The sequence below is a fragment of the Oncorhynchus mykiss genome, chromosome 23, assembly GCF_057628025.1.
Source record: "Oncorhynchus mykiss isolate SJ-2025 chromosome 23, ASM5762802v1, whole genome shotgun sequence".
Lineage (NCBI taxonomy): Eukaryota > Metazoa > Chordata > Actinopteri > Salmoniformes > Salmonidae > Oncorhynchus > Oncorhynchus mykiss.
Genome location: NC_143044.1, coordinates 23,391,533 through 23,402,847, shown reverse-complemented (window position 1 = coordinate 23,402,847; position 11,315 = coordinate 23,391,533). Strand labels below are relative to the sequence as shown.

The 11,315-nt window shown below is 41.0% G+C and overlaps 1 protein-coding gene across 8 annotated transcripts in view; it reads left to right on the top strand.

Moving 5' to 3' along the window:
* The first annotated feature begins 1,721 nt into the window (after nt 1-1,721).
* Nucleotides 1,722-11,315, top strand: part of LOC110502604 (zinc finger MIZ domain-containing protein 1) — a 211,382-nt gene continuing 201,788 nt past the window's right edge. For 3 of the 8 annotated variants that reach the window (XM_090217121.1, XM_090217119.1, XM_036960228.2), the window contains exon 1: nt 1,722-2,045. The gene's annotated coding sequence lies outside the window, so the exon portion shown is untranslated. The remainder of the gene's footprint in view (nt 2,046-11,315) is intronic. The other 5 variants (XM_036960226.2, XM_036960222.2, XM_090217120.1 and 2 more) reach the window with 3 other exon arrangements.

Here is an 11,315-nt window from a genome sequence, read left to right as displayed (position 1 = left end):
ATGACTATGATGGGCATGGTTTTGATACAACTCTGGTTATTAACACCGAAACTAGAGTTATTTTACACCACTGAGTGTTAATTTCACTCTTTATAGTGTTAATTTAACTCTTGAATCAACACTAGAAATGTTACACTGAAAAATAAACAGTAGTTAACATTGGCTTCCATTCCATACACTGAAGGTTCCCATACATTTCAAGAACCATTTAGAATTCTGAAGAACCGTAGATGCCAAGTCAAGAACCCTACACTTAACTGTAAGGTTCTTTATTGGGCAATAGTTCTCCAAGGAAATTTAGAGCTGAAGAAGAACCATGTAAGAACCTTTATTTTTTTAAACTCTTATTACATTACTCATTATATAATATTGCATGACTATTAACTTAAAATGTACTGACTGCTTGTATAACAAATATTTAAATAATTAAGCACTACCTGGAAGTCCAATGATGCAACACTGCATGACTTGTGGAGAAAGAGAGAGAAGAAAAGAGGGGCAGAGACATGCAGGGAGAAAGGGAGGGAGGGAAGGAGGGAGGAAGAGAAACAAGCACAGCATGAGAAGTGAGTGATTCTATCTGATGCACTGTTCCAGCTTCGGCACTGCGGCCCTCCCTCCGGGCAGTTCAGCTGTGCTTCACTAGCTGAGAAGAGTCTGCCTGCTCTCTCTCTCTCGCTCTCTCTCTCTCTCGCTCTCGCTCTCTCTCTCTCTCTCTCTGTGTGTGTGTGTGTGTGTAAGTGCGCGTGCGCGTGTTCGCGGGCATATGTGCATTCATTCGTGTGTGCGCGTGTGTGTGTCGGGGGAGACGTTGTTCGGTCGTCACTAGTTACCACAGCCACAAAGTCTTAAACCCCGCCTATTTCTATATCTTATCTGCTTAGAATGTGATTTTAAACCAAACCATAACCTTAACCAGCTGCTAACCTTAACCTGAAATGAAGACCAAAAATATAATTGTAGTTTTTATGAATTGTTACGATCTAGGCCGGCCTAGCTAATTTTTACTTTGTGGATGTGGTAACTAGTGGAAACCACATTGTTCCTTGACGTCACCGATCAGCCAAGCCTACTGCTGTAGCCGCTGCTGCTCACTGCTCGACTCTCAAACATGTCTTTGTTATTCTGTAGCTTCCATTGGAGACCGGAGACTCGCAAAATACGGAACCTGATACTTCCCGAAGCACTGCATGGTGCTCTGGCTCTCTGTAGCCTACTGAGAGCGCATATGACATGTAAAAGATAAGGCTATCAACCATGTTGTTATTCAGAGATGACGATGATGATGAGGAGGTGTAAGAAAATAATAGCCTAATCATAACAACAATCATTTGTTTATTGTATTAATATGCCACTAGCCCAATTTATTATATTAGCCTATTATTTCAATTAGGCTGTGGTTATAATGATTATTATGAATATTGTGAATAGTGTTTTATATACAAAGGCATAGTCTATTTGTAGTGATTTGTGTATTAGCGGCGTTATTAGCCTTATATTCGTTATTATTATAATTTATATAATTAATATTAGTCCTAATATACATCTATTAAATTGTAAAAATGGTTTAAAAACGTTTTTAGTGATATGATTTCAACAGCTTAGAAGTATTTAAATAATGTATTCAGATGGTTTAACATGCATCACCAAACACATCACCTCCACTAAAAATCGAAATTCAAACGCTGTCGGTGGTCGAATGATTTCACTCCCGTCCGTTCAGAGGTTTACAGTCTCTCATAGCCTTCTGTATGGTCGGTCTGTCACTCCTGGAGTATTCCTAAATCGCTCCCACCACCTGAATCTGGGACACATTTTGTCAGCAGCCCCGAAGCATGGCTCCCTCTGTGGTAACTGAACAGCCAGTGTAATTTGACACTTCAACTTGCTGTGGCTCTGTACGGTAGTTGATTCAGTCACTCACACACACCAACGGTACAGTGGGCGCTATTTTCTTGTATTTTAAAGTGAAAAGGAACGCAGTATACACGAGATTCGGGAAAACAAAGTGGATTTCTTCTTCTAGCCGAGGTTCCAAGCTAAAAGTAAGTTCCGTTCCTTGGTTGTTTCGGTATCGTAGGCTACTCTATCACACCTTGCCGTGGGTTGGTTGCACAGAGACAGGATTTTGTGTGTGGTCATTACTGCCTTGGATGGGTTCGCTTCTCGCTGCCCAGACTCAACCCCAGCGCTAACAATAGACTGACCTCCTAGAAGCCAGAGAATCAGAACAGAACTAGCCGTTATATTTAGCCTAAACTGGATAGCGGATTTTGCTATTGTGCCCGAGTCTGTTTAGGAATAAATCCGTCTAGCTAGATCTGATCCATGCACGCGTTTAGCCTACATTGAGCAATGTCTTATCCTCAAGTCACTTTAACATAGTGTGAGACGAGGTAGCCTAGCTAGCTACGAGATACGGAGGTGCATGCTCGTCTGTAGAGATATGATGGGTGCATGATTTCACATTGGTTTATGTGCATGTTTATGGGTTTGTAAAATAGGCTCCATATGCTCGAGAAGGCTGTTTGATTGTTGGTAAACAATTTACGTTAATCAGCTAGCTGAGCAGATGGGAATGTTAATCTTGGAATGTACGGGTATGTCAATAGTTCAGTGAGCAAAAAAAGGCTGGACTGAGTTGACTGCTTTCTAATAGCCTACCTGTTGTAATAATAGCATATCACAAAGACTTGCCGTTAGCTGTATTGGCATGTTCTTAAAGTGTTACAATGAAGGCCTATGTATCTCCCGCTCGCAATATGTATTCTAACTATTCTTTGTAGCCTATCCGTGCACCGCAAAGGTTATTATGTCACTGTTAAAATAACCTTTCTACCTTGCATTATATTTGTTCTATCAGACATGCACAGATGTGCCATTTATTGTGGAAGGCTGATTCATTACAACAACCTTCCCGACTGCGCTATTATACGGCCAAAAGTGGAGCTGGGAGACAAGAGTTTAGCTCTTATGGTTGGGCCGCTGTGTGCAGCGGGCGGCGGAGTCTCTGGCGAGCCCTCCCTGATAAATTCCTCCGTCTGGATGTGAGGCCAGCCGGGGCAGCGGCGGGCGGGCCTCCCGGTGGGTGGGAGGGAGAAGAGGAGGGAGCAGCACTGGCTTCTCTTTCATTACTCTCTCCGCTCGGACCATGAGGGGGGAGAGAGAGAGCAGCCAAGTCACAGCGGAAAAAAACCTGTAGACTGCACTGAACGAACGGGAGGAGAGGGAGGGAGAGAATACCCCTTTCCTCTCTCGTTAGTGAAGCAGGGGAGTTGGAGGAAACACTAGTTGGAGCGGCTGCGTTAGTTCAGAGCGAGAGTATGGATGTGTGATTTCACTTCAGATGTCAAGTCAAATGGTATTTGTCACATCTCTACACAACATACCTTACCGTGAAATGCGTACTTATAAGCCCCTAACCAACAATACAGTTCAATAAATAGTTAAGAAAATATTTACTAAATAAACTAAAATACATTTATAAAAATGTAAAGGGGCATGGTTAAGTAATCAGATTGATCCCACTTCAGTGAAACTTCTACTCCTACAGGGCTATTGGCTATTATAGAATCACTGCACATGAATGGTTTGCGTTTATGTTATGATATAGGTCATTTAATGTACGATAATCACAGTTGCAATATGAAAATATGTACCATGTTGTCACTGTCCTGAACAAAAGTGGAATGTTTTAGGTTCATAATTGATTAATAGATGCAGCGTGTAACAATGTGTTAATAACATGCATTAGTTACAGATTACAGTTAACAACACTTTTAAAGTGGAAGTAAAGCCTCACACCACACACACCCTATCTCACTGGTCAGTCGAGTTAACAGGTGAAAGTTGTATGAGAGAAGCTCATCCATCCAACCTTTTCATCTAGCAGCAGTCATGAAGGAAAGCAGACGAGGAATGAAAGCCAATCAATACAATTGGAACGCAATGTTGTGTTTATGGGCTGTCTGTGTGGGTGAGTGGATAAATGGAGAAAATGAGACAATGAAAGGGAACAAGGAAATTAACCAAATATGCATATCGGAACTAGGCATGTATGTGTATTATGATTCTGTTGCTCCTCACTCCGAAATCGGTAGTCTCACCCACAGCCTCAGTACTCAGGAAATGTATACTAGAGCTGGGGCGATAAACCCCAAATTATCGACACTGACCGTACCAATCAATTATCGCAAGCATTTTACTGATATCGTTCCTTACGATAAGTTGCCTATACTAGAGAAATTAGAAGTTTAAAATGAAATAAGTTTGCTAATATGGGTGATTGTTAATGGGACAATTGATTGCTATAACCATCAAACTAGTAGTAGTTTTAAGGTGCACAATAATGTTACAAACGTATCTTTCTATTTATCTTTATTGCATAAATTCTGGCAATTTATCGCAATATGGATTTTTGTCAATATCGCCCAGCTCTAATGTATATACTGCTGTTGCTCCTCACTCAATCATAAATCCGTAGTAGTTCCATTCTTCTTCCTCTTCTATCTATTCAAATTCCCCACCCACAGCCTCAGAGCCTAGAGCTGAGCCGAGCTGAGAATTTAGAACCTGCACTACACTATTCACTGCTATGACAGCTTGACTTTTCACCTTACTGTTAGTATTCTATTGTGGAGTATTATGAAATTGTTGGCTGGCGTTCAATCAGACTCACTAGACATGGATTCTCTGTCTGCTTGTGTCTTGCCGTCGGCCCATATACCGCCCACTCCCCTCGCATCCGTCTGTCTGTCCCACAGCAGAAGACAACCTTTGTTTCTGTCTGTCAGATTCTCTCTGTGTTGTTGAACATATCATAGTTGTTTTTAAAATGCTTCAATTTGCCTTTTGTATATTCTAGAAATGTACAACTGGGGAAATATCTCCAAGTAGAGAAATATGTCAAAGAAAATGCTTCCCCCACAGACCACATTGTCAGTGCTTCATATTAGGGAAATCTAAACTGCATAGAGGTTTACATCATTTGGACATATTACTTCATATCTCAAGTGTTCCATTATAATTTGACTGCATCAGACTCACTCAGTGTTCACTCCATTTAATGTATTATCTCTCTCCAAAAGGTTATTGATTCATTTGACTGCGTAATAGTCTCCTGGTCGTAATTCCATTTGATTTGAATTGTTTGTGCAGCACTAGCTGCAGTTCCCTATTTTCTGGAACTCGACTTGCTGTTGCAAAAATATCAGCTGCGGCTCAGTCACTTCATGGCTCCGCTGCCGGTTGTACACAACAGAGTTAGAATAAACATAGTTATTCTTCTGTTGTAACAGTAACGTTAGGCTATTGCAAACATAAGAACGACACAAACAGGTTGTCTAGCAATTTCATGTTATTTTTTCTGGAAGGGTGTTACATGAAGCTATTTAGGCACGCTAATAGCCTACACAGCATATAAAACAAGCAAGACACAGACAGGCAGTCAATAGCGTTTTTTTAATGTAATTTTTTCATCATCATTGCAACATTGTCTAAACAGGAGGCAGACTGCTGGCTAAATGGGAGCATAACTATAAAGATTACAGAAGCCTTCATATATATTTTCGGAACGTTCTTTCAAATTGCAGCTGTCCAGTAATATGAGGTAGAGAGAGAGGCTACATCATCATATCGATCAAATTGGTTTGGTACATGGTATTTTTTTAGGATCCCCATTGGCTGTTGCAAAAGCAGCAGCTACTCTTCCTGGGGTCCAGAGGGTTCAGACGATTCACACACCTGTGAGTGCTGCCTGCCTGGCTGCTGCCCTGTGAGGCCTATCTATCCATTTACCTCTGCCAATCAGCCTCAGACCAGTCTTCTAGGGGGAAGGTCAACCGGTACCACGCACTCGTTTAATAAGAGCCTTTACTTCAGTAAGTTATTAGAACAGCTAATAACTTCAGTCTCTAAAAGTGCCTTACCGTGAGAGAGGCAGAGTGAGTGAGAGAGAGAGTGGTAGATACAGTTTCTCTACCTCTCTGTATGTGTGAGTGAAGAGAGAAGGAGAAACAGAGAAAGTGAATGTGAGTGAGCAGAGAGAGAGAGATGGGAAATAGAGAACTCACTGGCCTTACCCTGTCACTGGCTTATGCATGTTTGATTTGACGTTCGTTGGTTCTTTGAGTAACGAGTGCAGGGAAGGGAATGTCACAATGGCCACGTCCTGTTCAGTTCCCTTCTGTAGTGACTGTGTCTGAACAGTGCTGGAGCAGGGGTCCTTGAATCAGAAATGACACCTGGCTAGGAGGCTATACAGAAACAATATGAGAGTTCAAGGAGAACAAGGACGAGGAGAACAAAATGTTCCCTACGACCGTCCGTCTGTTTGTCCATCCACCATGACTACCTGTTTCAGTGCTTGACTGACTGGTTGACTGGCTGGCTGGCTGCCTTCACTCAAGATTTCTCACCATCGGAGGCAATTATCTTCACATTTTTACTGCTGATGAAATTTTCACTCACTGGCAGTGAAGTGTGTGTGATCAGAGAGAGGGATTGTGTGTGTCTTGTTAGTCTGAGCAATGTGCGTGTGTATGTTTGTCTTGTAAATCCTGTTCAAACCAGACAAATGCATTGTCCTCATCTTCAGAATGTGTTGTTTTCTTGTGAGTACAGTACAGTAGGGCTGTGTCCCACATGCACCCTTTCCCCATATAATGCACTACTTTTGTCCACGGCTTTGGTCAAAAGAGAATAAGGTGCCATTTGGGACGCATCCTAGCTCATTAGTCTCTTCTCTGTCTCCATGCTGGGTTGGTGAGTTCAGTGTGTCAGCTTTCCTTTCTGTGAGCTGTCAGGGTCATGTGGCTCTCATTTGATAATATAAACTGGGTGGTTTGAGTCCTGAATGCTGATTGGCTGACAGCCATGGTATATCAGACCGTATACCACAGGTATGACAAAACATTTATTTTTCTGCTCTAATTACATTGGTAACTAATTTATAATAGCAAATCAAATCAAATCCAATTTTATTTGTCACATACACATGGTTAGCAGATGTTAATGTGAGTGTAGCGAAATGCTTGTGCTTCTAGTTCCTACAATGCAGTAATAACCAACAAGTAATCTAGCTAACAATTCCAAAACTACTACCTTATAGACACAAGTGTAAGGGGATAAAGAATATGTACATAAAGATATATGAATGAGTGAGGGTACAGAGTGGCATAGGCAAGATACAGTAGATGGTATTGAGTGCAGTATATACATATGAGATGAGTATGTAAACAAAGTGGCATAGTTAAAGTGGCTAGTGATACATGTATTACATAAAGATGCAGTAGATGATATAGAGTACAGTATACACATATGAGATGAATAATGTAGGTTATGTAAATGTAGGGTATGTAAACATTATATTAGGTAGCATTGTTTAAAGTGGCAAGTGATATAATATAATATAATAAGGCACCTCGGGGGTTTGTGATATATATATATATTTTTTTAACCTTTATTTAACTAGGCAAGTCAGTTAAGAACAAATTCTTATTTTCAATGACGGCCTAGGAACAGTGGGTTAACTGCCTGTTCAGGGGCAGAACGACAGATTTGTACCTTGTTAGCTCGGGGGTTTGAACCTTCCGGTTACTAGTCCAACGCTCTAACCACTATGGCCAATATACCACGGCTAAGGGCTGTAACCAGGCACTCCATGTTGCATTGTGCATAAGAACAGCCCTTAGCCGTGGTAAATTGGCTATATACCACACATCCTTGAGCCTTATTGCCTAACCTCTCTGGGATATGCCAAAAGCCATTGAAAATGCAGAGCGCCAGAATTAAATAAATTGCCAAAAAAATCTAATTTTCATGAAATCACACATGCAAGATAGCAAATTAAAGCTACACTTGTTGTGAATCCAGGCAACGTGTCAGATTTCAAAAAGGCTTTTCGGTGAAAGCAAACCATGCTATTATCTGAGGATAGCACCCCAGTAAACAAAGAGAGAAAAGCACATTTCAACCCTGCAGACGTGACACAAAACACAGAAATAAAAATATAATTCATGCCTTACCTTTGACAAGCTTATTTTGTTGGCACTCCAATATGTCCCATAAACATCACAAATGGTCCTTTTGTTCGATTTAATTCCGTCAATATATATCCAAAATGTCCATTTATTTGGTGCGTTTGATCCAGAAAAACACAGGTTCCAACTTGCGCAACGTGACTACAAAATATCTCAAAAGTTACCTGTAAACTTTGCCAAAACATTTCAAACTACTTTTGTAATACAACTTTAGGTATTTTTGAACGTAAATAATCAATAAAATTGAAGACGGGATGATCTGTGTTCAATACAGGAGGAAAACAAACTGTAGCTAGCTTTCTGGTCACGCGCCTCTGTCTAGCAGTACACTTCAAGTTACCATCGTTCAAGATGGCCGTAGTTCTTCATTACACAAAGGAAAAAGCTCAAACCATTTCTAAAGACTGTTGACATCCAGTGGAAGCGGTGGGAACTGCAAGAAGGTCCCTTAGAAATCTGGATTCCCAATGAAAACACATTGAAAAGAGAGTGACCTCAAAAAAAAAATCTGAATGGTTTGTCCTCTGGGTTTCGCCTGCTAAATAAGTTCTGTTATACTCACAGACATGCTTCAAACAGTTTTAGAAACTTCAGAGTGTTTTCTATCAAAATCTACTAATAATATGCATATCTTATATTCTGGGGATGAGTAGCAGGCAGTTTAATTTGGACATGCTTTTCATCCAAAATTCAGAATGCTGCCCCCTATCCTAGAGAAGTTAAATATAGCCTCCCTGATTGTATGCAAGTGTACTACAGCCTCTGCCAAGCCTCTGGACTCAAATGTATTAGTATAAGTGTGTGTGTGTGTGTGTGTGTGTGTGTGAGATGGAGAGTTATGGTTTATAGACTGTATGAAGGAGGTAGAATCACATCCAACATGCCCTCTAGGGATACATACTGTACTTGTTCTCTGACATAGACATTTGCATAGACATTTGTACACAGAGCGAATGTCAAATGTTCGAAGATATTTGGGTGTTGTGTAATAGAGAGAAGGAGACTTCCTGAATTACATTCACATTATTCTAAATGAATGTCACAGGAAATCATCAATTACAAAACATGTCATACTAGCATTTGTGAATGACGGGCCCTATTCAATCAAAACTGCTATGCATGCAGTATCCACATTTCCTGAGTAAGGAATATCCAGCCAGTAATAGGCGAGGCGAGTTCGTTACACTAATATACAGATGAGTTTCTGTTTTTGTTGCACACTGTAAACATTGTTTAGTTGTTTGCCCACATGTCCCAAGATCAAATTGGCATGCCACTGCAAAACCCACTTCCCTGGACAGCTCTGTCTCTCCCTGCCTGCCTTCTCACAACAACTCAGCCAGCAGAGAGTGTGTCCTTTGGAGAGAGAGAGCGTGTGTGAGAGAGTGTGTGACTGTGACGTGTTTGTGCTCTCTGTGTGCATTAGTGTGTGTGTGTGACACCCTCCCCTCATTGTGACTCTGGCAGTGTGAGGCAGGCTGTGTGTGTGTGTGTGTGTGTGTGTGTGTGTGTGTGTGTGTGTGTGTGTGTGTGTGTGTGTGTGTGTGTGTGTGTGTGTGTGTGTGTGTGTGTGTGTGTGTGTGTGTGTGTGTGTGTGTGTGTGTGTGTGGCTGTTTCCCAGGGTTCTAAGCCCTGCCGGTCCTTTCATACCCCTGCTGCCTGGGCGGCTCAGATAAAGAGACATATTTAAAACCTCCTCCCTCGCTGTGGAGAGAGGGAGCGAGAGAGTGAGAGAAAGAGACAGGGAGAGAGTGGGAGATGAGAGCAAAAGAGAGAGCAAAGAGGGCAGGAGGAAAAGCGTATTTGTCTCATCCCATGACAGCTGTTGTGTACATGTCTAATTAAAATAGTTGAATCACTTCAGTGATTCAGTGAAATCATATCACTCAAAAATACTGTATATCTAAACTAGAGGTCGGCCGATTATGATTTTTCAACATCCGATACCGACACCGATTATTTGAGGACCAAAAAAGCCGATACCGATTAATCGGCCAATTTTTTTAAATTGATTTATTTGTAATAATGATAATTACAACAATACTGAATGAACGCTTATTTTAACTTAATATAATACATCAATAAAATCAATTTAGACTCAAGTAAATAATGAAACATGTTATACTTGCTTTAAATAATGCAAAAACAAAGTGTTGGAGAAGAAAGTAAAAGTGCAATATGTGTCATGTAAGAAAGCTAACGTTTCAGTTCCTTGCTCAGAACATGAGAACATATGAAACCTGGTGGTTCCTTTTAACATGAGTCTTCAATATTCCCAGGTAAGACGTTTTAGGTTATAGTTATTATAGGAATTATAGGACTATTTCCCTCTGTACCATTTGTATTTCCTTAACCTTTGACTATTGGATGTTCTTATAGGCACTTTAGTATTGCCAGTGTAACAGTATAGCTTCGCTCCTGCATGGGCTCGAACCAGGAACACATCAACAACAGCCACCCTCGAAGCAGCGTTACCCATGCAGAACAAGGGGAACAACCACTCCAAGTCTCAGAGCGAGTGGTTTTAAACACTATTAGCGCGCGCTAACTAGCTAGCCATTTCACTTCGGTTACACCAGCCTCATCTTGGGAGTTGATAGGCTTGAAGTCATAAACAGCGCAATGCTTGACGCACAACGAAGAGCTGCTGGCAAAATGCACGAAAGTGCTGTTTGAATGAATGTTTACACGCCTGCTGGTGCCTACCATCGCTCAGTCAGATACTTAGATACTTGTGTGCTTGTATGCTCAGTCAGGTTATATGCAACGCAGGACACGCTAGATAACATCTAGTAATATCATCAACCATGTGTAGTTAACTAGTGATTATGATTGATTGTTTTTTATAAGATACGTTTAATGCTAGCTAGCAACTTACCTTGGCTTACTGCATTCGCGTAACAGTGGAGTGCAACGAGAGAGAGGCAGGTCGTTATTGCGTTGCACTAGTTAACTGTAAGGTTGCAAGATTGGATCCCCCGAGCTGACAAGGTGAAAATCTGTCGTTCTGCCCCTGAACAAGGCAGTTAACAAACTGTTCCTAGGCCATCATTGAAAATAAGAATGTGTTCTTAACTAACTTGCCTAGTTAAATAAAGGTATATAAAAAATTTAAAACATCGGCAAATCGGCACCCCAAAATACAGATTTCCGATTGTTATGAAAACTTTAAATCGGCCCTAATTAATCGGCCATTCCGATTAATCGGCCGACCTCTAATCTAAACTACAGAAATAAAACTATATCGAAAATGTGGGCACTATTTTTGTGTTTGGA